Raw genomic sequence first — 23,687 nt, 5'->3', positions numbered from 1 at the left:
TGTAATGATATTAAATTATTTAGGTTGATTCAAAATATATTAATGAAAATGACAAAATTATTTAAATATTTTAACAATGATTTTTTTAAATTTGGATCCCAAAGCTATATAATAACAAAAGAGAGAGATAGAGAGAGGTCCTATTATTGCCTTTGTATTTGTTTTGAGAGCATGACATCTACTATGAAACTGTACTGTAATGTTTGCTATGAAAAAAGTAAATATCAGGCATACCTATTCACATAAAGTTGTTTTATTCTTAAAGTGTCATTAAAAAATAACCTAATCAAAAGGTTATAAAATGCAGACTTGTTCAATGAAGCAATACCACAGATATAAAAACAATTAGATACTCAGATACAGCTTCATATACCTTCTATTAAGGACTCCATAAAAACATTCATATTTATATATATATATATATATATATATATGTATGTATATACATGTGTATACACAAATGTGCATATGAATATGCATTTTAAAAATAAACTCTGAACAGCATATCCATCAACAGTCTAGTGAACATTGATAAATATAAGTGTCCTGACCATAGTATCATAGATTTGGTAGTGGAAGTGACCTTAGAGAACATTTAATCCAATTCTGTCCTTTGACATGTGAAGAAATCAGGCCCAGGGAAGTTAAGCAGCTCACCCAAGATCACACTGGGAATAAGTGGCAGAGCTCAAATTCAAATTCAAGTTCTATGACTCTAAATCAAGCATATTTTCTTCTTTCCTTCTTTCTTTTTTAAGGATAAAGAGACCCAAGAGAAAGGACAGTGACAAAGTAAAATGTTCCAGGAATGACAAAAGATTATGGAAATGAGGTTGTATTCTTGGAAATTTCAAGACTTGATTCTCATAATTTAAATTTGATAGCATTCAGTATAATTCAGCCAATATTCAATAAACACTAGTAGGGACATTGAATCATGCTGCACTAGAGGAGATACAGAGATAAATAAGGGAGACATAGTGCTTTCCCTTGAGTTATTTCCAGCCAAATAGGGAGAAATAAGACTAAAAAAAAGCCCAGAAAGGATTTTTTAATTGGAATATGTTATATAAACCAGATGATAAAGTGATGTAAGATCAGATGAGAGAGAGAAAAGTTGTTGTTTTTTTGTTTTTGTTTTTGTTTTTTGGTGGGGAGTAGGGTACAAATCATAGAAAGATTCATGTAAAAGGTAACATACGAGGCGGAGTTTGAAGAATGGGTCAAAAGGTAGTGCTGAGGTTTTAAAAAGAGAATTCTCCTACTGGAACTTTAAGGAAAAATTATATGGTTACACCTGGATATGTTAATAGGGAATCGATTTTCAAAACAAATGAAGATGTATCAGAGAACATGGTTTAGTAAGTTCCCACCATCTGATTTGGATAAACTTAATTTTAGCATACATAAAGAACTGACTATAGTAATCAGTGGACCTCTATTTTTGAATTATTTGGGGGAGGAGAGCTAGAGAGTAAAGAGAAGATCAAATGTTGTCCTAGTTTTTTTTTTTTTTTAATTTGCTTTGTTTTGTTTTAAAGAAGAAGGATAACTAAGCAAACTGTGGGCTAGGAGTTTTTAACCTTCTCTGTATCATGGAAATCTTTGGCAGCCTGGTGAAGCTAATGGACCCCTTATGAGAATAATATTCTTGAATGTATCAGTTAAATTGAAGGAAATGTTAAATTTAAATTAGACAATAATGGGAAAGAACAGATATAATCCTCCTCCAAGTTCACAAATCCCTTGTTCTATTCATGGATTCCTTGAGGATGCATGGATCCCTGGTTAAGAACTCCTGCTCTACACCAATGGTTTAAATTCCACTTCTGACAAAATTCTACAGTGCATTAACAAAGGGATAAATTTGATTCTGCCAGATTAATTACACTGGGCAAGTCTCTAAACCATTTGGGGCCTTAGCTTCATTATCTATAAAAGGAAAGAGATTGGATTAAAGGATTACTAAGGTCTCCTCTAGCTCTAAATCAGTGATGTTGTGATTTATAAGCACATAGGGACTCGGTAACCTCTAAAAAAGAAGATGGCTTCATGAAGAACAGCTCCTTCCAGACTATCTTTGCTTCCTTTTTTGATATGACACTTAGATGAGTAGATGAAGGGGAATGCTGTCAGTATAGAAACATATATTTCAGTGAACCATTAGACAAAATATCTCACATTATATTTGTAGCATAGGCTCTTAGTACTTGTTTAATTAAATGGAATAAAATGCAATGGAATTGAAATTACCTATGTCATAAAATATTGATTTAATACTGTAATAGTGAAAGCATAAAATATCTAAAATATCAAGGTAAAATGACCAAAGATAAACACACACACACACACACACACACACACACAAATCCTGAAGGAACTGATTGAATAAATTGGTCCCTTAATAGGAGAGTAAGTCTTATGTAATGAAAGAAGAAGAAAAAAGTATGGGATTAACAGATTAAGAGTCAGGAAATCTGGGCATTTTTTACTCTGCTATTTACTAGGTATATGATATTATACAAGTCATTTAACCATTAGAATCCTCTTTTATACAACTGGGGTGAGTGGATTATGTCATCTGTTAGAACTTTTTCATCATTTCAGCTATAAAATTATGATTCTATGATTCAACTAATAACGAATGTGATCATGAATACAGTTGACTTATAATAGGGAGACCTGACCCTAATTACATGCTACAAAAGCCATTGACTCACTTTGTTTTAGGAATAAGGAGTTCATTCATCCTCATGTCCTCTAGTTGTGAGGGGTATTGGAACTGAGTGACAAATAGAGCCATCTACCATGATGTTAATGTAGCATAGGCTCTTAGTACTTTGTACTTACCATTAGCATGATATTAAACACACAAAAATAAAAAGAAAGTTTTTTCCCCTACTAATATTTTATTTTATTTTCTGATTGATCTTTAATAATACAGATGGCATTCTGTCTATGTTTCCTCATCTCATATAATTGTTGTCCACCACATTAGCCTCTAAATCTTACACAGAGGAGTCTTCCCAGCACTCCAGGGGTTTTCCTCTGAATTCCTGACATTATATGGTTATAATGGGGGCAGAACACTGACTCAAAGGATAGGTCACTAGGACTGTAGTCCAGAAGACTGGAGTTAAAATCCAGCCTCAGACACTCATTAGCTCTGTGACCATGGGCAAGTCACTTAACCTCTGCCAGAATTTCCTCAATTATAAAACCTTCCTTGCAGAATTGTTGTAAGAAACAAAGGATATATTTCTAAAGAGCTTAAAACATTGTATAAAAAATAGTGTCTGACACATATTAGGTGTCATATAAACTCTTACTCCCTTACTCTTGCTATAGCATCTAGGAAAAAAAAATAATCCATCAGCCAAACCTGCAGCCTTCTCTTATAGCTATGGGGGGGAGGGGAGGAAAGAAGTTAAATATTGCCAGATATGGTAGATATTGTGCTCTCAATAAGGGAAATGAGCCATAATTTGGAGAGCGTGGAATATTTAATTTTTAAAAGAAATAAATGGGAAGAATATGATTTTTTCCATCCATCTGCTGCCCTTAGGCCACAAGTTTAAAAAAAAAAAAAAGACTGGCAAAAGACCTCTTTGGTAACATTAATGCTTCCTACAGGCTAGAAATCTTTTGTTCTGAATCTCTAACATTGCAAACACCAGTGTACTGACTTCTTTAGAAGTCTTTGAAATCATTACTGCCAACAAAAACCATTGAAACTATTTGATTAAATACTATCATTAAGACCTATAGCAAAGAATCACTCTATTACACAATATGTATAGAATTACGCTTTATAAAGAATTACAAGTAGCATGTAACTTCTATTGTTTAAAACTGGTTGATTACCTTCATCACAGTCACTTTTTAAACCCCATACTGTTCATTAAAAAGTAAGCAAGCAAAAATAAGAACACAAAAATACCTATGTAATACCACAAATACTCCCTGTGACAAAGGAGAAGTATTACTTGTGGACATAATAGAGGAAGGAATTAATTCCTGTTTCTTGTGGCATATATTTGGTTTTCTACACTATGAAATTTAATCATTTCCATCTCAAAAAGAATAATTATTTTTTTTCAAGACAATGTATGTGTATTAGGCACTTTATAAGCACATCAAATACTGTACCCCTTATAACCCAGAAAGAAAAAAAAGAATAATGCATAAGAACTTAGGGAAAAGAATAGAAGATGACAAAGAAATGGTGAAATGGAGACAAATGTGGAAGATTTGACAGAAGAACCAGTTTTGTAAGTAATCCTGTAATTGATAAAAAATAAAAGGATACTCTAAGGTGAATATAGTAGAAATATACTACAAGGTAGAAACTATCAAATCAGTCCTCATTTAACATAAACCATACCCATTCATAAATGTACTATCCTCTGTAAGAAAAGACGTTAAGAGCTTAAAAGGCCCAACAAAGGGAACACACACACACACACACACACACACACACACAGACAGAAAATAAAGGTACTGGTTTGAGAAAGCAAATGTAGTATCAGGGAAGGATATAGAATTCATTAATCATAAAATCCCCAACCATCTTCTAGATTAAAAAATGTTGAACTTCACTTTGATTCACCACTGAAGTACAGGAAGAGAAAACACCTTTCTATTATTCATTTTACATTTGTTTGATTTGAATTCCAATGAATATTAACTGTCTCCTCTTTGCTTTGGCAATGTTGAATACCTATAATGGTTTTTAAATGATTGTTTTAAGCACTATTTCAGAAATATAAAGCATAATGAATATTTTTCTCTCTTTTCATTGAAAAGGAGTTCACATTTTTTCACACTTTCATACATAAACAATTCTACTTTGCTGACAATACCACTCTTTAAACCTTTCATCCTGGTCTACATTATTCTTTTCTCCAAATAAAATACATACAAAAATACAATCTCTAGATGTATGTCTAGTTCTGTCACATATTACAAAGTTTCATTTATGCCTTGACAGCAAGAAATATTTTGTTTTAATGTTATACTTAATTTCACACATGGAAACTATCAACAAAAGAGTTTTTCAGAAGTTAATGAGATTTTTTGAAATGTAAAGATAATCTTAATAAATCAGATCCCCCCCGAAAATCATGTTTTTTACTTTTAGTGGTTTCCCACTACCCACAGCCCTTCATTTGTGGGAAAAAATATGTTATAACTTTCTTTTCAAATCTACCTGTTGTAAAGGTATATACACAGTCAAACAATCCTAGGTCCCAAAGAGCCATTTTTAAAAGTGAACTTTGGATTTAATCTGAACTTTTGTTATTATTCACAAGAAAGGAATTTAGTTAAGCTATAAACTGTTCTCATTGAAAAATGGGCACAATAGCCTATCTTCATCAATATATTCCCACCATGCTTTAAATATCCCATGCCATATTCCAAAGTAGGGGAGGGCAACAATAGCAAAAGACTTTCAATTTTTATATGCAAAGTCTTTTCTTGAATAAGAAAATATTTTCTTTCCATATTGTGATTACTCTAAAGAAAGTGTTAGCATGAAAAAAAAATTGGGACTTAATAGTGACAAGGGGAAAATGCAGATAAGTTCATTGATAAAGCCAATTAATAAGGGAAATTTAATTGGATATAAGTTAAAATAAAATGTAAATATATGTGATCATTTCAAATAGAGATATTTTATGGCAGACTGTTTTGTATAGAGTGTTGGAATTACAATATGTTAGAGTTCTTAAATGTTTCCTACTATTTCATCTTGGTTCATAATAAATAATAAAATCAAATTTTAATCATTTTATCAGTGTTCACCTGTCTTGATTAGATAATAGCATTTATTCCTATGAATTGTTTAAAAGTAAACTGAAACATGTTTTCAGTTTTTGTAAAAAAACAAAAACAAAAACAAAAAAATACCATCTACATTTGGCTGTCAAACTTCCTGTTCTCAAGGAAAAGGATGTTCTTATAGACTTTAAGTCTATGGGAAAGTTCATAGACTTTAAGTGAAAGGGTAACACTAAATTCTAATGACTTTTTTTAACCTGGGAAAATATTCAAAGTTATAGGCAAATTATCCTGATATCCTTGAGCCTTATGACAGCCTTAACCAAGAGAGAACAAATCTGTGCTCAGAACATGTTCAGGTTAAGAAGCATGTATGGACACAAATAGTTTAACACTTCTTTACCCCATCACAGTCTTCCATGGCATTTAATTCTTCTACTCTGGACCATAGCCACATGCAGAGAATTACCCTTTCCCCTTTACACCTACATCTTCATCCACACACAGCACATCATTCCCTATTCTTGTCTTCTAAAGTAATATTATTCATATAGGCTGCTCCCCTCACAATTGAGGAACACATGGAAAAGTAAAGAATTTATCTCTGTGAATGTCAAGTTTTACTCATTTCATAGCACAAAATCACAGGTCATATACAGCTGGAAAAAAATATCCAGATGTACATTGAAGCTATGGAAAGAACTATAAAAAGACTGTAAATGAATCATAAAGTTCAATTATTTTTCCCCATGTGAGTCATTTTCTAAGATTGAAGAACAAGAATAAAATGCAAGACACTTATTCTTACAGAAAAATATAGAACTCTTTTAAACATATGACTTCACAATTATTCTATACCAAGTATGTTTAAAACAAATACAACAGCTGAAATCTCACCTCCACAATTTCAAGTCATTATAAGCAATTAATGGTTATCAAATGCAAAATAAATCCAGTTAATACTTGCCTAAGTATAGCAATACTAAATAGGTCAATATCTTGAAGTAAAAAAAAAAGTCAGCAAAGCATCCCTACAACAGAAAAAATACAAAAATAAAATAAAATTGTAACTAAAAATTTCCATCACCATCAGTAAAAGTAACAGTATGTATGTTTTATTCACATGTCAAAAAGATCACTTTAGTAGAAGACTTTAAAGAATATATTTGCTAGTTGTTTTTAAAAAAAATAGAAAATATACACATGTGAGCTTTTCTGGAACAAAATTGTGTGCAATTGAATAATATGTAAATAATATACTAGTTTTTTTTATTCTCAATCAATGGTTCTGGATCAAGGCAAATGGCAATTAAGGAAAAAGACATTTTAAGGAGGGAAGAGCTAAAATAAGAGAGGGAGGAGAAGGTTCATTGATGAACTTCCTTCATTAATGTTCATTGGAAACTCATTTGTAACTTCAAGACTTAGTAATTCTCCTAGAATATTGAGAAATAAAATGGCATGTCTGTGTAAAAAGAAAAGTGCTTGCTATGTATCAGGGATTTTGCTAAAATAAAAACAAATAATAGCCCATATGCTTTTTTAAAAATATTATTTATTTAATTTAACATGCTTTTTAAAAAAATGAGTCCCATGTTCTCTCCATCCCTCCCCTTCCCTAGCCACTGAGAAGACAAGCAATATAGTACCAGTTATACATGTAAAATCATACAAAACATATTTCCATATTAGTCATATTTCAAAAGAAGCAGGAAAAATAAAGTGAGAAAATTATACTTCAATTTTCACCAAAAGTTCACCAGTTTTCTTTTTGGAGGTGGATAGCAATTTTTTTTTTTTTTTTTTGTAATTGTCATGGCTCACTCTAGTGATCAGACTAGACAATTCTTTCATAGTTGATCACCATTATAACATTGCTGTTGCTGTATACAATGATGTCTCATTTCTTCTCATTTCACTTTGAGTTAGTCCATGTAAGTCTTCTCATGCTTATTTTTTTCTCATTTCTCAGAACACAATAGTAGTTTTCACAATCATAAGCCACAACTTGTACAGACATTCCCCAATTGATGGCCATCCACTCAAATTTCAGTTCCTTGTCAACACAAAAAGAGCTGCTATAACAATTTGTAAGTATAGTTGCATTTCCTTTTATCTCTTTGGGATACAGACCTAGTAATAGTATTGCCAGGTGAAAGTACATGTAGTTTTGTTAGAGTTCACTACTCCTCCAGCAGTTCATTAGTATTCCTGTTTTCTTTTTACCTTTTCTAGCATTTTTCATGTCCACCAGGTGTGAGGTGGTACCTCAGAGTTATTTCAACTTGCCTTTCTCTAATCAATAGTGATTTAGAGCATTTCTTTTCAAATGACTAGATAGCTTTGATTTCTTCTTCTGAAAACTGCCTTTTTACAACATTTGACCATTTCTCAATTGGGAAATGGGTCTTATTTTTATAAATATGACTCAGTTTGGTACTGAGTATATATTTGAGAAGTGAACACTTTATCAGAGAAACTTGCTGTATTTTTCTAACTTCATTTCACTATCTATAGTACTTTTCAGCATAATGTAATTTCCATGATTATATCTTTTAATTAGATCAATTTTTGTTTTTGCTTTGTTTGAGATTATGACTGCTACCCTTGCCTTTTTATACTACAACTGAAGCATATTAGATTCTACTTCACTTCTTTAACTATGTGTGTTTCTATTTGAAATGTTTCTTCAGTTTTTTCCATGTTGTTGTTTTTTTCTGAGTTGATGTCTTTGTCTTCCCTGCCACCATAGTAGCTTTATATGGTCAAATTCTTTTGTTGTTGTTGTTGTTATTGTTTCCTCATTTTCCAACCCATTTTCTTTTACTTTGAACTTCAAGTTAAAGTTTAACTCTGCTTACCTGAGTTGGAGGAGGCACTGTCCCAAGCTTCAGCCTTTTTGGTGCTGCTATTTTCAGAGCTTGTTCTGGGCATCAGCAAGTTTTTAGTGCTTCCAAGGTAGTGTGATCCTGGGAGCAGTACAGTCACTGCTCTTCTTGCCTGTGCTCTGGTCTTTATGCAGGAAGGGCCTCTGTTCCCCTGCAGCCACAAATGTTAGCCTTCCTCTTTGTTTTATTGTTGTGATCAGGGCCAACACTCCCTTTTAACTGACTCCAGCACTAAGCCCTGGAACTGTGAGTCAGAAATTTGAATGGGCAATAAAATTGCCCATCAGTACACTGTTCCCAGTGGCAGTAAGGAGTTGCCTGTAATCTCTTTTGGACCAGTTAGTTGTCTGACCCCCTTACAACTCTGAGCTGAAAGCTATAAAATTTGTTGCTGCTGCTGTTCTTGATGCTTCTGCTGCAGTCTCTGCCTATGTGTGAGCTCCACACAGGCCTCTACCATGGTGCCATGGATTTTTCCTTCTGATCTCTCAAGTTTTCTTAGGCTGGAAAAATATCTCACCCTGACCTTCGGTTGGCTCTACTGCTCTAAAATTTTATTTTAAGCATTATTTTAAAGTTGTTGTAAAGGGATTGTTGGTAGAGTTCAGCTGAGTTCTGTCCTCTTGGTTCCCTCCTACATATTTTTTTAAATTATTATTAATTACCTCCATGAAAAGTCTTATTCTAATGCCTCATTATAGTGGTAAGGTAACTAGCCTCTACAAAACTATGTAATTTGAATGCTACCTTTATAGAGTTCTACAGAATCATCTCAATATGTTTCAAGTATGGTTCCCATTGTAGACCAATGCCTGCTAAATGAAGAAAGAGAAATTATTTTAAGAACTTAACAAAATTCTCCAATTATATGTACACATGTGTATATGTATGTTTATATAATATGTTTTGTGGTTATGAAATGAAAGAGATAAAAATCTTAAAGATTAATCAGAAACCTCAAACTTTTACATCATGAATACATTCTTTAAGAAGAAAGCCTGAACATGCTGGACATTAAAAGTATCATTAATGTTACAAACATCTGACCTTGTATTAATAGATAGCAAATGACTGGTTACTGACATTGGAGTACATTCAAGTTGTCTGTGTCTAGGTAGATCATAGAACAAGGTCAAAATTTGCATCAAGTTGGAAGATAAAAATAATGTATTTCAAACAATTAAGATAACCCCAAACCAACCTACTTAAAGAAACTACTGACTGTGAAAAAAATGAAAAATATACAAAAGTAAAAACAATGCCTTGAATTTCAATAATTTCTGGAGAAATTTAGCTGATACAAAAGAATCATGACAACGAAGAGGCCTAGAAATGTAAGAAATGGTTTCAATCAACAAAAACCTTGTCAAATAGAAAGATGTGGCAGTTATGTGCAGTATTTAAAAAAATACAAATGCAATTGGAAAATATTACAGAAAAGGTTGGGAGATTGAGAGTGCTTTTACCTCACAAATCGTTGAAAGCAATAGACAGGGAAAAAAAGTCCTCAGACAATTAGCTAGGAGACCCACTTAAGACAGAATAGATGTGATTTAAAGAACAACAAATATGTGTGAAATTAAACAGATTGACCAGCATTTGTTTAGAAGACTATTTCTATCATCAATACCAATGGAACTACTTAATCTTGGAAAGTTAAAGTGCTTACTAAGAAAATCAAGCAAAGATTCGGAGCTTAATCTGACCAAAATGAAAACAAAGGGAATTCATGCTGGAAGAAAAAAAAGGCCTTCAGAGCTTGATTTTCAAGCTACCCCAGAGAATGAAAGATATTGAAAAAGTAGAAAAGATGAGGGATAAATTAAAAGAAAAGATGTAGCATTGGAAGAGACATTAGATGTCATTTAGTTCAATTTCCTTACATTGTAGGAGAGGAAACTAAATTCTAAGAAGATTAAATGACCATCCCAAACTTATAGAAGTAATAAGTATCACAACCAGTATTCAAGCCTAGGTGCTCTGACTAGAAAGTCAGTATACATTTCAGTGAACCATTCTGGTATCAATTCCTAGAAGACATCATTAAATACACACTCATAAAACTACTTTCTAAAGTTTATATAGTCTTTGTAAGAGTGGCTTATGTATCAGCATCATTTGTTTCTTATTGACAAATTTTCAGTAGAAAAATATAACTTAAGTCATGCAAGTGAAGGAGAAGTGTAGAATATACAAGATCCTTCTATGTTTATTGCTTATTGATCACAAATAAGTTGCTTAACTTGGTAGTAAAAAAAAAAGATCCAGCCTAAAAAGCTTTCTTATAAAATGAATTCCATTTATATTCTAAACTCACGATTAATTGATGGGTGCAACAAAAAGTTAACAATTTAATAACACCACCAAAAACAGTAACAATCACAAAAAATTCAAATAGTGTAGTGCTTCAAGGTCTGCAAAGTGCTTTACAAATATAATTTCATTTTATCTTTACAATAATGTTGGGAAGTAGGTGATATTATTCTACTCATTTTATATGTTAATAAACTGAAGAAGACAGACATTGTGATTTGCCTAGGGTCTGTAACTAGTAAGTATCTGAGCCCAGATTTGAACTCAAGTCTTCCAATTCCAGGTACATTGTTCAATATAATGGACCACCAACAATCCATTTGTACAGATCAATATTAAACAAGTTTGTGGGTAGGGCTGAAAAGATATTTTGTTTGTTTAATGAAGGTGGGAAAGTTCTCCACATACTCCTATTTGAGGATAATATTGTGTTAATTTTGCTGAGAATTAGAACATTATGAAGCCTTCTCAATAAGGTCTTACTCAGAAGAGATTGGCCTAATAATTCATATAGGAAAAAAAGTGGATTGAACAAACCTAACATGGAACCATATATTGAGTAAAGGGACATTACGATTATCTAGGAAACTGTCAGAAGTCTCTCCACAGCTAGGATACTGAGCAGTAATGTAGAGATGAATGGGGTCTAGGTAATCTTTTGAGTTTCAAAAGTTCATGGGAAGCCAATATTTTCATTGTTTATTCTTCATTTTTGAAGAGGACCAATGACATCACAGGGTGATGTCTTTGTGAATTGGATTTAAGTGAGGCAAAGTTTCACAAAGTCATTAGTCTCATTCTCTTCCAGTCATCAAAGTGCAGTGTCAAGAAGAAAGTCAAGACAACTGTCAATGGCCCAGAATGCAGTGGATGACTTTAGCATCTTTGGTGTCTAACAAAGCTCTAAACTCTCTACAGCACCTACATCAGCTGCCTTCATGGCTGTTGGAACATGTTGTTCTCATCTGCCTGTTCTCCTGGGGGAAGTGTTCACATTCTTGCAGTAGACATCCTCCTCAATCACTGCTGGATTTAAGGCCTGTTGGTTATCCTCAACCTGCTTTGGCCTATCTGCCTAGATGTATTACCGGGGTGTGGCCACTGTGCACATTACAGCTTCTTGGTTCCAAGACACTAGCTAAAGTGAGCAATGAGGTAGTCAACTGCAGTTGAAGTAGCAAGGGCAGCAGGATCAAACTGGTGCCAAGGGAAGAGTAAACATAATCAATCAATCAACATTTATTAAGCAACTACTATATGCCAGGCACTGGGCTAAGTGCTAAGAATATAAAAATAAAAAGGCAAAAGATAGTCCTTGCCTTCAAGAAGATTCCAATCTAATAGAGAATCTACACATATATTTCAGGAGGTCTGTGAACTTGGATAGGGAGATAATTACATCTTTGTTTCAATATAAATGGCTTCCTTTTAAATCCTAGTTATTATAATTTATACTTTTAAAATGCTCTTCTGAGAAAGAGTCATAAGGCTCACCAGACTGTTGTTCAATCATTTCAGTTGTGTCAGACTCTCTTTGACCCCATTTTGGTGTTTTCTTGGCAAAGATATTGGAGTGGTTTGTCATTTCCTTCTCAGCTCATTGTACAATTGTGGAACTGAGGCAAGCAAGGTTAAGTGACTTGCCCAGGGTCATACAGCTAGTAACTGTCTGAGGTCAGATTTGAACTCATGAAGATATTATACCACTTAACTACCCATGACATAGGCAGCATTTCCTCTCGTTTCAACTCACTATGAACATTTGGTTTTAAAATTTTTAACTTTAAAATATAGATTTGAAAGATACAGGGTAGAAGTAGTTCACAAAGATTGAAATTATTTTGGCAGCCTTGCAAAGAGACATACTTATTAGACACACATATGGAAATTAAAGATTTCTCTACACAAAGCACACCAGGAGACAGTACTGAAAATAATAAATGCTAATCCTTATATTTGAAGCACACTAACTGGGATGGAATATCAATGAGAGATAATTGCTAGATGCTTTCATACTCTAACTCAGCAAAACAAAACTGTCAAATTAGTGTTGAAAATGATGAAAATGTCAATATATGCATATTTGAGGGGAGGGCTAGAAATGGCAGAGTGACAGAGAAGGGAAAGAAAGAGAATAGAGAAAGAAGCTTGTAATTAAATCCTCCTGATATGAATATAAAATATAAAAAGGATGAAAAGAACTCTATGAAATACTCATTTTTCCATTGACAATGCCAAGGTACTCTATAAAATGACCCATGAAGATTGTATTAAGAAAGAACACCAACCTGAAACTTTACACAATTTAGTATAAAATTTGTTTTTCAAATTTCATTTGGCTTCCTTTTAAATGATCATCAATACAATACTAGAACTTGACCAGAAATTGATATAGTCTCCTTTTGCTTACTACCAGAGTCACTGTATTCATATTTTACTTAGCCTGTAATCGCCTTATGAGAAATATTTGGTTACCAGATAATTGAACCCTTTTTCTTCCTGAAATCCTAGCCAATCAGGAAAGATTTGAAGCTCTATTCCTTTCATATTTGAAATTCTTATCAAAAGTAGTGTGGTAGCAGCTGCTTCTTTTGGAGACAAAAGACTGTCTACAAAGAAATTAGGTTGGCTCAAATTCTTAAAATCTAGCCACTGCTCAGATTCTTATGATCTAGCCAATAGCTCACAGATGCTCAGATTTCTTGAGAGTCTGACTATTGTGGAGGATCTTTAATAAACCTTGTTTTTGGCTGAAAGAAGGCTTAGATGGAATTCTTTCAGCTAGGACCTGAGTGTCATGATCTTGGAGTCCCAGCATGCCTAAACACCTAAACCTCAACATTTTAGTGGCCCATACAGGTAAACTGCCTAACTCCAAGTTCTTTTCCAGCCAAAACTGGAAGGTATGTAAGCTTCCCACCCCTCCCCACCCCTTTTCTTGCTCTGCAGTTAGGGTCGCTCTCCAAGCACCAAGGCTTGGAGGTGCTTTTTGGGCAGTTATGAGGCTGTCTCACACTTGGCCTGATGCTCTCAGGCTCTCAGTCCACAGGTTTGGTTTGAGGCCATGGACCTGGGTACACCTTCCACAGCATAGAGGACAAGGAGAGACCCCTCATCTGGAAGCATATGCCTAATTCTGTCAATTCTTTTGGTGCTAGGGAATTGGGAAAACTCTAGGTGCTTTTTGTTTCCCTGAAGCTGACTTACTGCCTTCCCTCTAAACCCCTGGATCCTTCTTCATGGAGGTTACAGGGAAAAGTTAGAACAGCTAAAAACAGCTTATCAGATTCTGGAGGTTTTGTGACTAATCATTAAGGAGTTTTGAAACACCGCCATACAACCTGGTCACTCTCTTCCCTTGAGTCAAAAGGGTATCTGTTAACCCTGTCATAGGAGAAGAGAGTTTCACTTTTTCCCCCTCACCTTTGATTTCACCCTCTCCCACCTAAGGAAAGGAAAGGGGAGGGGCAGCAGCTACAGCATGGGCCCCACTGGTAATGGCCTTGGGACTTGGAGCAACCTTTGCCTAGAAGCATTACCCAGGTTCAGCACATCCTGCTCAAGGTAAAGAAGCTAGCCCCCCAACTTGAGTAAGCACACTCTTTTTAATGTTGTAGTTCTAACTGTTAATGATGAGATGTTGATTCTCTGTGGAAAGTAATTTAGAAATGCATTTAACAAAACTGAAGTCATCTGATTGGTAAAGAGTTTTTCTCAAGTTTGAAATTGGTGAACTTTTTGTACCAATTATGTCAAGCAACTTTTCATAATTTGGCTACTGCTAAAATAATTTGGCTATTGTTGATTATTATTTTAATGTGTAAACTTGCCAAAGAGCTTGTTTGTCTTTTGTCTTGCTGAGAATTGGAAAGTATATAGAAATAATCTCTAACGATTGGCTTTTTACACCAGGACAAATTTAAATTTGAGATGTAAATCCCAGAAAAGTTTTTCCTGAACTAACATTAGTAAAACTTGCTGTTTGAAATAAAAAAGCTCATCATTTTATTTTGAGTTGCCTGATGGATTATAATAATCCATTGATAATCAATGATCCACCATCTGAGAGAAATGCCACAAGTTACTCAGAGAGAATGTGATACTGGTGGTAAGTCAACATTGGGAAAAGCTGAGAGGACAATTTTAGGCTCAGTCTAAGATGGGATCCTCCTGGCTCAGTTTCCCCATTATGTTCCTTTGCAAAGAAATGTTACCTACCTGGCTATTCCTGAGTCTGACTATGAGGTGGATTTGATACTGCATGGTTGGAAAACTGAATTATCTGAATCCAAACAGAGCTAAGGATGTTTTATCCTGTCACATCTGGGCCTTGCAGTCTTTTCTGTCAGATTTGTGTCTTCCAGGCTACAGGTCATTTCAGTTGGTAGCAAACATCGAGTACCAGCCAATGTCCCTCTAGTGTTCCCTGGATGCAGCCTGTGCTGAGTTCCAGTCAACCACCTCTTTGGGACCCCTCAAGTCAGGGACAGATCCATGCCCATTGTCAGCAGGAAGCAGTTTCAGAAGCCAAGACCATCGTCCCTTGCTTCAAAAGAATTTGGGTCCCATTTGTTTGAAGGGGGAATGATTAGGATGGGATCTGGACCCCAAAAAGGAAAAACCCTGGATTTTCCCACATGGACAAATCTCTGGCATTACCCTGAGACTACAATCCCATCAACTGGCCTTTCATTGTGGCTATGCCCAATCTTCCAATTCTGTTACCCTTAACCTAGCCTAGCCTTCCATTATCTTACCTCCCTATGGCCCCTAACCACTTCCCACCCTTAATCCTAGTTAGGCTAGGCCACATGGTCCAGGTCCCTGGCATCCTATTACTTCACAGTCCCCACAGACTACTTGGCCACTCCTAGATCCCTCCCATAGTCTTTCTGTATATAAGGTCCATCTTGTCTCCATTAAGGTGCTCAGATTCTTATAATTTATCACTGCTCAGATTCTTACAATCTAACCAATAGCTCATAGATGTTCAGATTCCTTAAGAGTCTGACTAATATGGCAGATCTTCAATAAACCTTGTCTTTGGCTGAAAAAAAAATTAAAAAAAAAGAAATTAGGTTAAACCAGAAAGAAATGAAGTGGTGAACAATTTTTTAATGGTATGTAAAATCAGTACAGAGGAAATTGACTAGGATTTGGATAACTGAAAGATAGATTGAGAATAGAAATGCCTTCCTCACTGACCTTTTTCTTCTCACCTATTTAGGTTCTGAAATTTATTTGTTATCTCATTTTAAAGGTCAAGGTCAAGGTTTAACTAAGGTGTATGAACTACCATTGTATATCATCAGTATCCTATTTTAAGTACATAGAACAAGGGGAATTCTTATCTTGTCAAAGAGTTAACCTTATTCAACTTGGCTTCAGAGAAAATCGACAGAAGAGGAGTTTCCTTGTGAGTAAAACAAGGCACTTTACAAAGTTTTGGCCAAACTACATTTAATTTGAAAATATATTGGCAGAAAAGACTGAGTCAGGATGGTAGAAGAGAGAATTCAGCCCATCTGAATTTCCCTACAAATTTCCCTACAAACAATTCTAAAATAGTGGTTCAAATCAAATTCTGAAATAGCAGATCTAACAAAAGGTCCAATGAAACACTTTTCCAGCACAAGAAAACTTAGGAGGTTTGCAGAAAGAGGGAGTTGTAGTGAAATAAATGGTCAGAAGAAGATTGCAGGGGACTCTTTGTTGGCACTGGTTTTAGGGCCTTGTTGTATTGCCCCTACATGGTTCCCAGTCAGTCCAACGTCCAAAAAGAGTAATGATATTTGAAGTCCTAGGAGACCAACAGCCCTCATCATAGTTCCATGCTGGAGAGGAGTACTTGTGGTCATTCACTGAAAAGTAGGGACCCTGGTCTCAGTTCCAAGACAGAAGGGAATACAACTGAAGCAGACTAAAAATAAGAGACTAGAGAAGAATTTTTATGCCTCATCTGATGGGGGGGAAAGCAGGTAATAATTATGATCTCAGTAAAAGATAAAGCAAAATTTAACCTAATTAAGAGATAAGCAAAGAAACATTTCACTAAAAGATGTGATAGAGAAGGAAATAACATCATTATGAAACATTATGCACCATCTATCTAAATTTCTGAAGGAGAATTAAATGAGTTAAAGGAGGAAATAGATTACAAAACTGTACTAGTGGGGGCTTCAACTTTTCCCTCTCAGAACTAGAAAAATCTAATGATAAAATAAACAAGAAAAGTTAAGGAAATGAATAAAGTTTTTGAAAAGTTCAATATGATAGACTGTTGGAGAAAAATGAATGAAAATAGAAAGGAGTATAACCCTTTCTCAGCTGCACATGGAATGTTCACAAAAATTAACCATATATTGGGGGGGAAATTTCACATTCAATTGCAGAAAAAACAGAAATTTTAAATGCATCTTTTTCAGACCAAACCATAATGCAATAAGGAACACAGGTTACTGGTTGTTGTTCAGTCATTAAATCATGTCCAACTCTTTATGACCCCTTATGGGATTTTCATGCAAAGGTACAAGAGTGGTTTGCTATTTCCTTCTCCTGTGTATTAAGACAAACAGAGATTAAGTGACTTGCCCAGTGTCACACAACTAGTGAAGGTCTGAGGGCATATTTGACCACATTTGATCTGATATCTGATCATATCAGACCCAGAGCTTTAACCACTGAGCCATCTAACTGTCCCTTACTTAGTATTGCCAGATTTCAGACTACATTACAAAGCAATTATCATTAAAACAATCTGGAACTGATTAAGAAAATCTTTGAACAAAAGCTCACTATTTGACAAGAAAAAGAAATTGCTGGGAAAACTGGAGAGCAGTTTAGCAGAAATTATGTATAGGCCAACATCTGCAAAAACAACAACAACAACAACAACAACAACAACAACAACAAAACACACAGACAAAATACAGCAACTCTTTTTGTGATGGCAAAGAATTGGAAATTAGGGGATTCTCATCATCTGGGGAATGGCTGAACAAATTGTGGTATATGATTGTGATGGAATACTATTGTGCTATAAGAAATGAAGAGAAGGATATTTTCAGAAAAATCTGTGAAGATTTATATGAATTGATACAAAGTGAAATGAGCAGAACCAGAAGAACATTATTCACCAGAATAACAATATTGTGTATGATCAATTGTAAATGACTTGACTATTCTCAGCAATACATTGAGCCAAGACAATTCTGAAGGACTTATGAAAAATTCTATCCAGCTCCAGAGAAGGAAGTGATGCTGTCTGAATGCTGATTGAAATGTACGTGTGTATTTAACTTTCGTATGCTTGATATGTTGTCTGTGTTTTTGTTGTTGTTGTTTTATTGCTTGTTTTGTTTTGTTTTTGCAGCATGGCTAATATTGGAATGTTTTGCCTTACTGCACAGGTGTATTTTATATTAAATTGTTTGTCTTTTCAAGGAGGGGTAAAGGGAGCGATAGAGAGAGAGAATTTGGAACACGTTTTTTTTAAATGAATGTTAATATTTTTAAATGTAATTAAGAAAAATAATTAAAAGTAAATTAATGAATAATGTATTGAGGAAACTGGCTAGTGAGAACTTGGAGTATATTCTGGTTTGTCACTTTTGGTGGTTATATAGAATATTCTTTACCTGTTGTTTGTCTAACACATGGAACTTCAGAAGCCAGTTTTGGACATTATGACTCTCAATTGGTATCATGTAATGATAAAAAGTTTCCTGACAGGCTAAGGAGCTAAGGAGCTGGAAGGATGAATGATATGATTGATACTGAGCAGGAATTGAATGTGTAAACAAAAAGTTTTAGAAGAAGATATCTCTCACTCACTTCCATGGAATTTTTTGAATGCAGAAGACTGTTGTGAACGTCAGTATGGGGAGCAGGAGCATTGCCTATCTTATAGACTTTACTTGTTCATCATGTGTCTATGAATATATAGGACTGTTTTTTTAATTTGTGCTTATTTTTCCCCTGATTTTAAGTGAACATATATCCAGAGAATAAACTGATTAGGTAACAATCTTGTGAGTATCAAAAGGTTAAAAGCTATCAAAGGTATCCTCATCAGCTGAAATCAATAGTAGTACTGATTTCAGTTGATGAGGATACATCTGAAGTCTCTTCAATGGTGTCTTCCCAAAACGCCAAAATTAATAAGAGCAGCCAACTAAATTACTTGAGCTAATATAGAAATGGATTAGTGATTTACTTATCAACGAAGATATTTTGCCTAGCAAGGAACTAGCTGAACTGAGGAAGAGATTGTCTCATCCCACGCTGATGTAATATGTTGAAGTGAACCTGATCAAGACTCTGTGAAGAGATAAAAGTACTCCTAGGACAAGGAGTTGTAATGTGCCCCTCAGCTACATGTGTGCCTCACCCATGTATCTCAAGCTTGAGCATAATATCTATCCCTAGAAATTTCGTGTATGAGTATGGGAGGCAGTATATCCACAGTTTGGGAAGAATGTGTAAAATCAAATACTTTGTGCTTGAACCCACTCTCCCAAGGGATTGAATGTGTGAAGAAGAGATAAAAAATTGAATTTTTTTTTTATAATTTCTGTCCTTGCTATGCCTTTTCAGTAAACATTTTCTAAAAGAATCCAATTTGTGTCAACTGATTGATTGCTATGGAAAAGGTTGCATGGGGAGTGTGATTGATGATGTTAGAAAATCTCATATACCTCATCATGACCCAAGGATAGAGTGCTGAGAGGAAAGATAGTCAGCAGTGCTCTTGGGACCAAAACTGCCAATGTTATTGAGTTTAGAAGAGTGGACATAGAGGGGGTATGATGACAATCTGAAGGAAATCTCAGAGAAACTAGTATCAAAACTGTTGAGAAGCTGACTTGCTCTTCCAGGTAAAATTTCATTCTGACCTTATTACTTCCTTCTACTTAAGAATCTATTCATCAGATGGATGTAATAAATTGTGAGTATTCTCTGTCTTCAACCAAGTGCAGAAACAAGTGTCATATTCTGGCTATTATCTGGGAGGAAAGAAGAGACAGGAATATCATGAACCCTGTTTAGGTCACAGCCAGGAGGGAAAGAGAAGGGCCTATATTGACACTATTTTGCCTTCCTTGACAAAGTTCTGTATAATGCTGTGATATATTTTGTTGACTGAAAATATATCCTTCATACAGAAGTTGATTATAAATTTCTGCAGCAAAAACATATTTCACATTTCAAAGTAAAAACATTCTTTACCCAAGTACAAAATATCTATGAGTATAAACATGTTAAACTAACAATACATTCAGTCACAGATAGGGGTGGCTTAGCTAAAGAATTTTACTTTAAAAAATCCAGAAATCCCATATTATGTCACCAACTAAATGATTGCATGCATAATATGTTGGAATTTAGCCCTATAAAATTAATTTAAAGCAATCTGTGTATTTTGGCTGAATGTTATCTAAAGTTGAAATGTGTATTTGATACCTCCACGAAAGTATCTTTCTCAGATATATGATTCATAATTATTATTATAAATTTTGTTTTCAGTTATTTTTATATTAGTGTAGACTTTGCAAATTAACAAAATAACAGAATTTCAGAGCCAGAAGAGGACTCAGGAGTAATCTGGTCTAATTCATAGCTGAAAAAGAATCCTCTCTACAACACTACTTAACAAAGCTCATACAGACATTGCTTGAAGATCTTTAGGGAGTGGGAACCTATTAACCTTCTTAGGTAATTCATTCTACTCTCAGAAAGATCTAAAGTTAGGAAATTTTTGTTTACATCGAGTTTAATTTGAACTTTATGACTTCCACACTTGTTTCTACTTCCACTTTCTCTTAATGAACAAAACAATACTAAATCTCATTCCACATGATAGGACTACATTTATTAGAAAAGAGTTAAATATCACCCCTAAGTATTTTCTTCCTCATTACTCAAAACTTTGGATCCTTTAACCAACATCATGTAAACATGAATTCAAGACTCATTCCCAAACTTATCAATGTCTTTTCTAATATGTTGTTCAAAATTGAACACAATACTCCAGATGAGATCCATCATGCTCTCTAACTTCCACAAGGTCTTAGCTATTACTTAGCATTCCTTTCATTAATCTATTCTTCTTTTTTCCTTCCCATTTAATCACTAGTGAAATTATGCCAAAATATTGCCATTCTTGGGGCAGGTAGGTGGCGCAGTGGATAGAGCACTGGCCCTGAAGTCAGGAGGACCTGAGTTCAAATCTGTCCCCAGACACATAACACTTCCTAGCTGTGTGACTCTGGGCAAGTCACTTAACCCCAATTGCCTCACAGAAAAAAAAATTAAAAATAACAAAGTATTGCCATTCTTAATGCCCAAGCATTGTTTATACTAGCCTAGAACTTAGGTGGCATAGCTTAACTTTCAGTAGTTTGACTTTGCCATCTATTATACTTAAAATCTTTTAAAAAACCCAATCTTGATTCCCTCTAATTCTTGGACACTTCAGAATTTTATTCTTTCTTTGTTTCACTTTATTGTTAAGGAAGAACAATAAAGTCTCTTTTTTTATAAGTGTAACTCCTCCTCAACATGCACCCTGGAACCCACCCCTCCATCGTCTTCTTTTTTCTTCATCCATTAATTATATTGTCTCACTGTTGCATCTTCAGTTTCTTTTTCACACTAAGCCCTGTCTAGCAATATATTTGGTTTCATTTTATACATTTCTAAATATCCATCTCTAAGACATCTTCCTTGGGAGGGGTGTGTGTGTGTGTGTGTGTGTGTGTGTGTGTGTGTGTGTGTGTGTGTAAGGAAGGAAGGAAAGAAGGAAGGAAGGAAGGAAGAAAGGATGGGATACATTAAAAGCTTATTTCATGCCAAGCAAAGAGAAGTAGATATGGAGTTATAGAAACAGATAAAATTCCAGTTCTGACTACCTGTGCAAAAATGTCCTGGTTATGTGATGTTTCTGGGACTCAGTTTTCTAATCTGTAAAGGAACTAGATAATCTCTAAAATTCCCTTATAGCTTTTAATCTTAGGGTAGTTAGTAAAAATTTATTGAATGAATAATATATTAAATTTTTATACAGAATCAGTTATGGTATCACTAGTTTTAAAATATTGCTGTTGTTATTACATCATTTTTTCAGTACTGTTTTGAGTCTTCATGATTTCATTTGGGTTTTTCTTGGCAAAGATAATGGAGTGGTCTGCCATTTCCTCCTCCAGCTCATTTTACAAATAAGGAAACTGAGGGAAACAGGGTTAAGTGACTTTCTCAGAGTCACATAGCTGGTAAATGTCTGAGGCCAGATTTGAACTCAGGAAGATGTGTGTTCCTGACTCCAGACCTGGTACTCTATCCACTGTACCACCTAGCTGCCCAAATTAACTTACGTAGAATTCATCATATTGACACAGCCTACTCATAAGAAATTAATATTTTTCCAATTGTTTGCTGTTGTTGTTCAGGTGTTTCAGTCATACCTGACTCTTCATGACCCTTTTTGAGGTTTTCGTGGTGAAGATAATGGAGTAGTTTGTCATTTCCTTGTCCAGATCATTGTACAGATGAGGAACTGAGGCAAACAGAGTTAAGTGACTTGCCCAGGTTAACAGAGATGCTAAGTATCTGAGGCCAGGTCTGAACTCAGAAAGATGATTCTCCCTGACTTCAGGTCCAACAATCTATCCACTTCATCAACTAGTTGTTCCATTTTAAAAAGTATACTCATTGAATAAATATCTATTTATATGTTCTCTAACACAATTATGTGGAATAATACATTGCATTGAATCCTGAAAATGACATTGAATATATTTAAAGTGGCAGGAAAATATTGTAGCATTTCCATATCATTGTTATTTCTTCTGACATACATATAATAAGTGGAATTTAAGTGACTAGAAGTACACAATATTCTTGACAACTAAGAACCAGCATTTTAATATTAAATTCAAACTTATCTAACATTTACTAAGCATATATTCTGTTCAACCCCCTGTTCTGAATAGTGAATAAAATAATAAGATAAATGAAACATAATTATTGGCCTCAAGGAACTCATAGCTTGATAGTGTAGATCACACACTTACAAAAATACTTATATAGGCTAATATGAAATATGCGTTGTATGACATCATGTGTGTAATCAGTATCAAATCATTTGCCTTCTCAAGGAGGTGGGAGGGACAGGAGGGAGAAAGAGGGAGAGAGATATTTTGGAAATGTTTAGATTGTTATTTTTTTATATATCATTGAGAAATACTTAATGAAAAAAATTTTAAAATAAAGAAAATCATTTAAGAAAATAGAATAAGTAGTATGAGATTTCTGAGGAGGATGAAATTATATTATGGGAAGGCAATATATGAAGAAAGAAATATTTCATCACAGTAAGGACAGTCAATCTGAATTCCTTCTTTCCATTTAGTATGAAATATTCTGATTTTATTGATATAGAAAGTCCTGATGAGCAAACATTCCATCTACCAATGCAGATCACCTTTTTTTTGAGCCTGGGGCACTACAAAGTTAAATGAGTTGCCCTAGGTCACATAGGCAGTTAAAGGGAGAATTTGAAGCCAGGTGTTGCTAATTGTGATATCAATTCTCTATCCACTATACCTGGCTGCCTCTCCATGAGATGGCAGGTCCAAAACAATAGAAACAAAAACATCTATCTATCTATCTATCTATCTATCTATCTATCTATCTATCTATCTATCT

This window comes from Vombatus ursinus, unplaced genomic scaffold (genome assembly GCF_900497805.2).
Source record: "Vombatus ursinus unplaced genomic scaffold, bare-nosed wombat genome assembly UNPS02014818.1, whole genome shotgun sequence".
NCBI lineage: Eukaryota > Metazoa > Chordata > Mammalia > Diprotodontia > Vombatidae > Vombatus > Vombatus ursinus.
Note: the sequence above shows the minus strand (reverse complement) of the source record.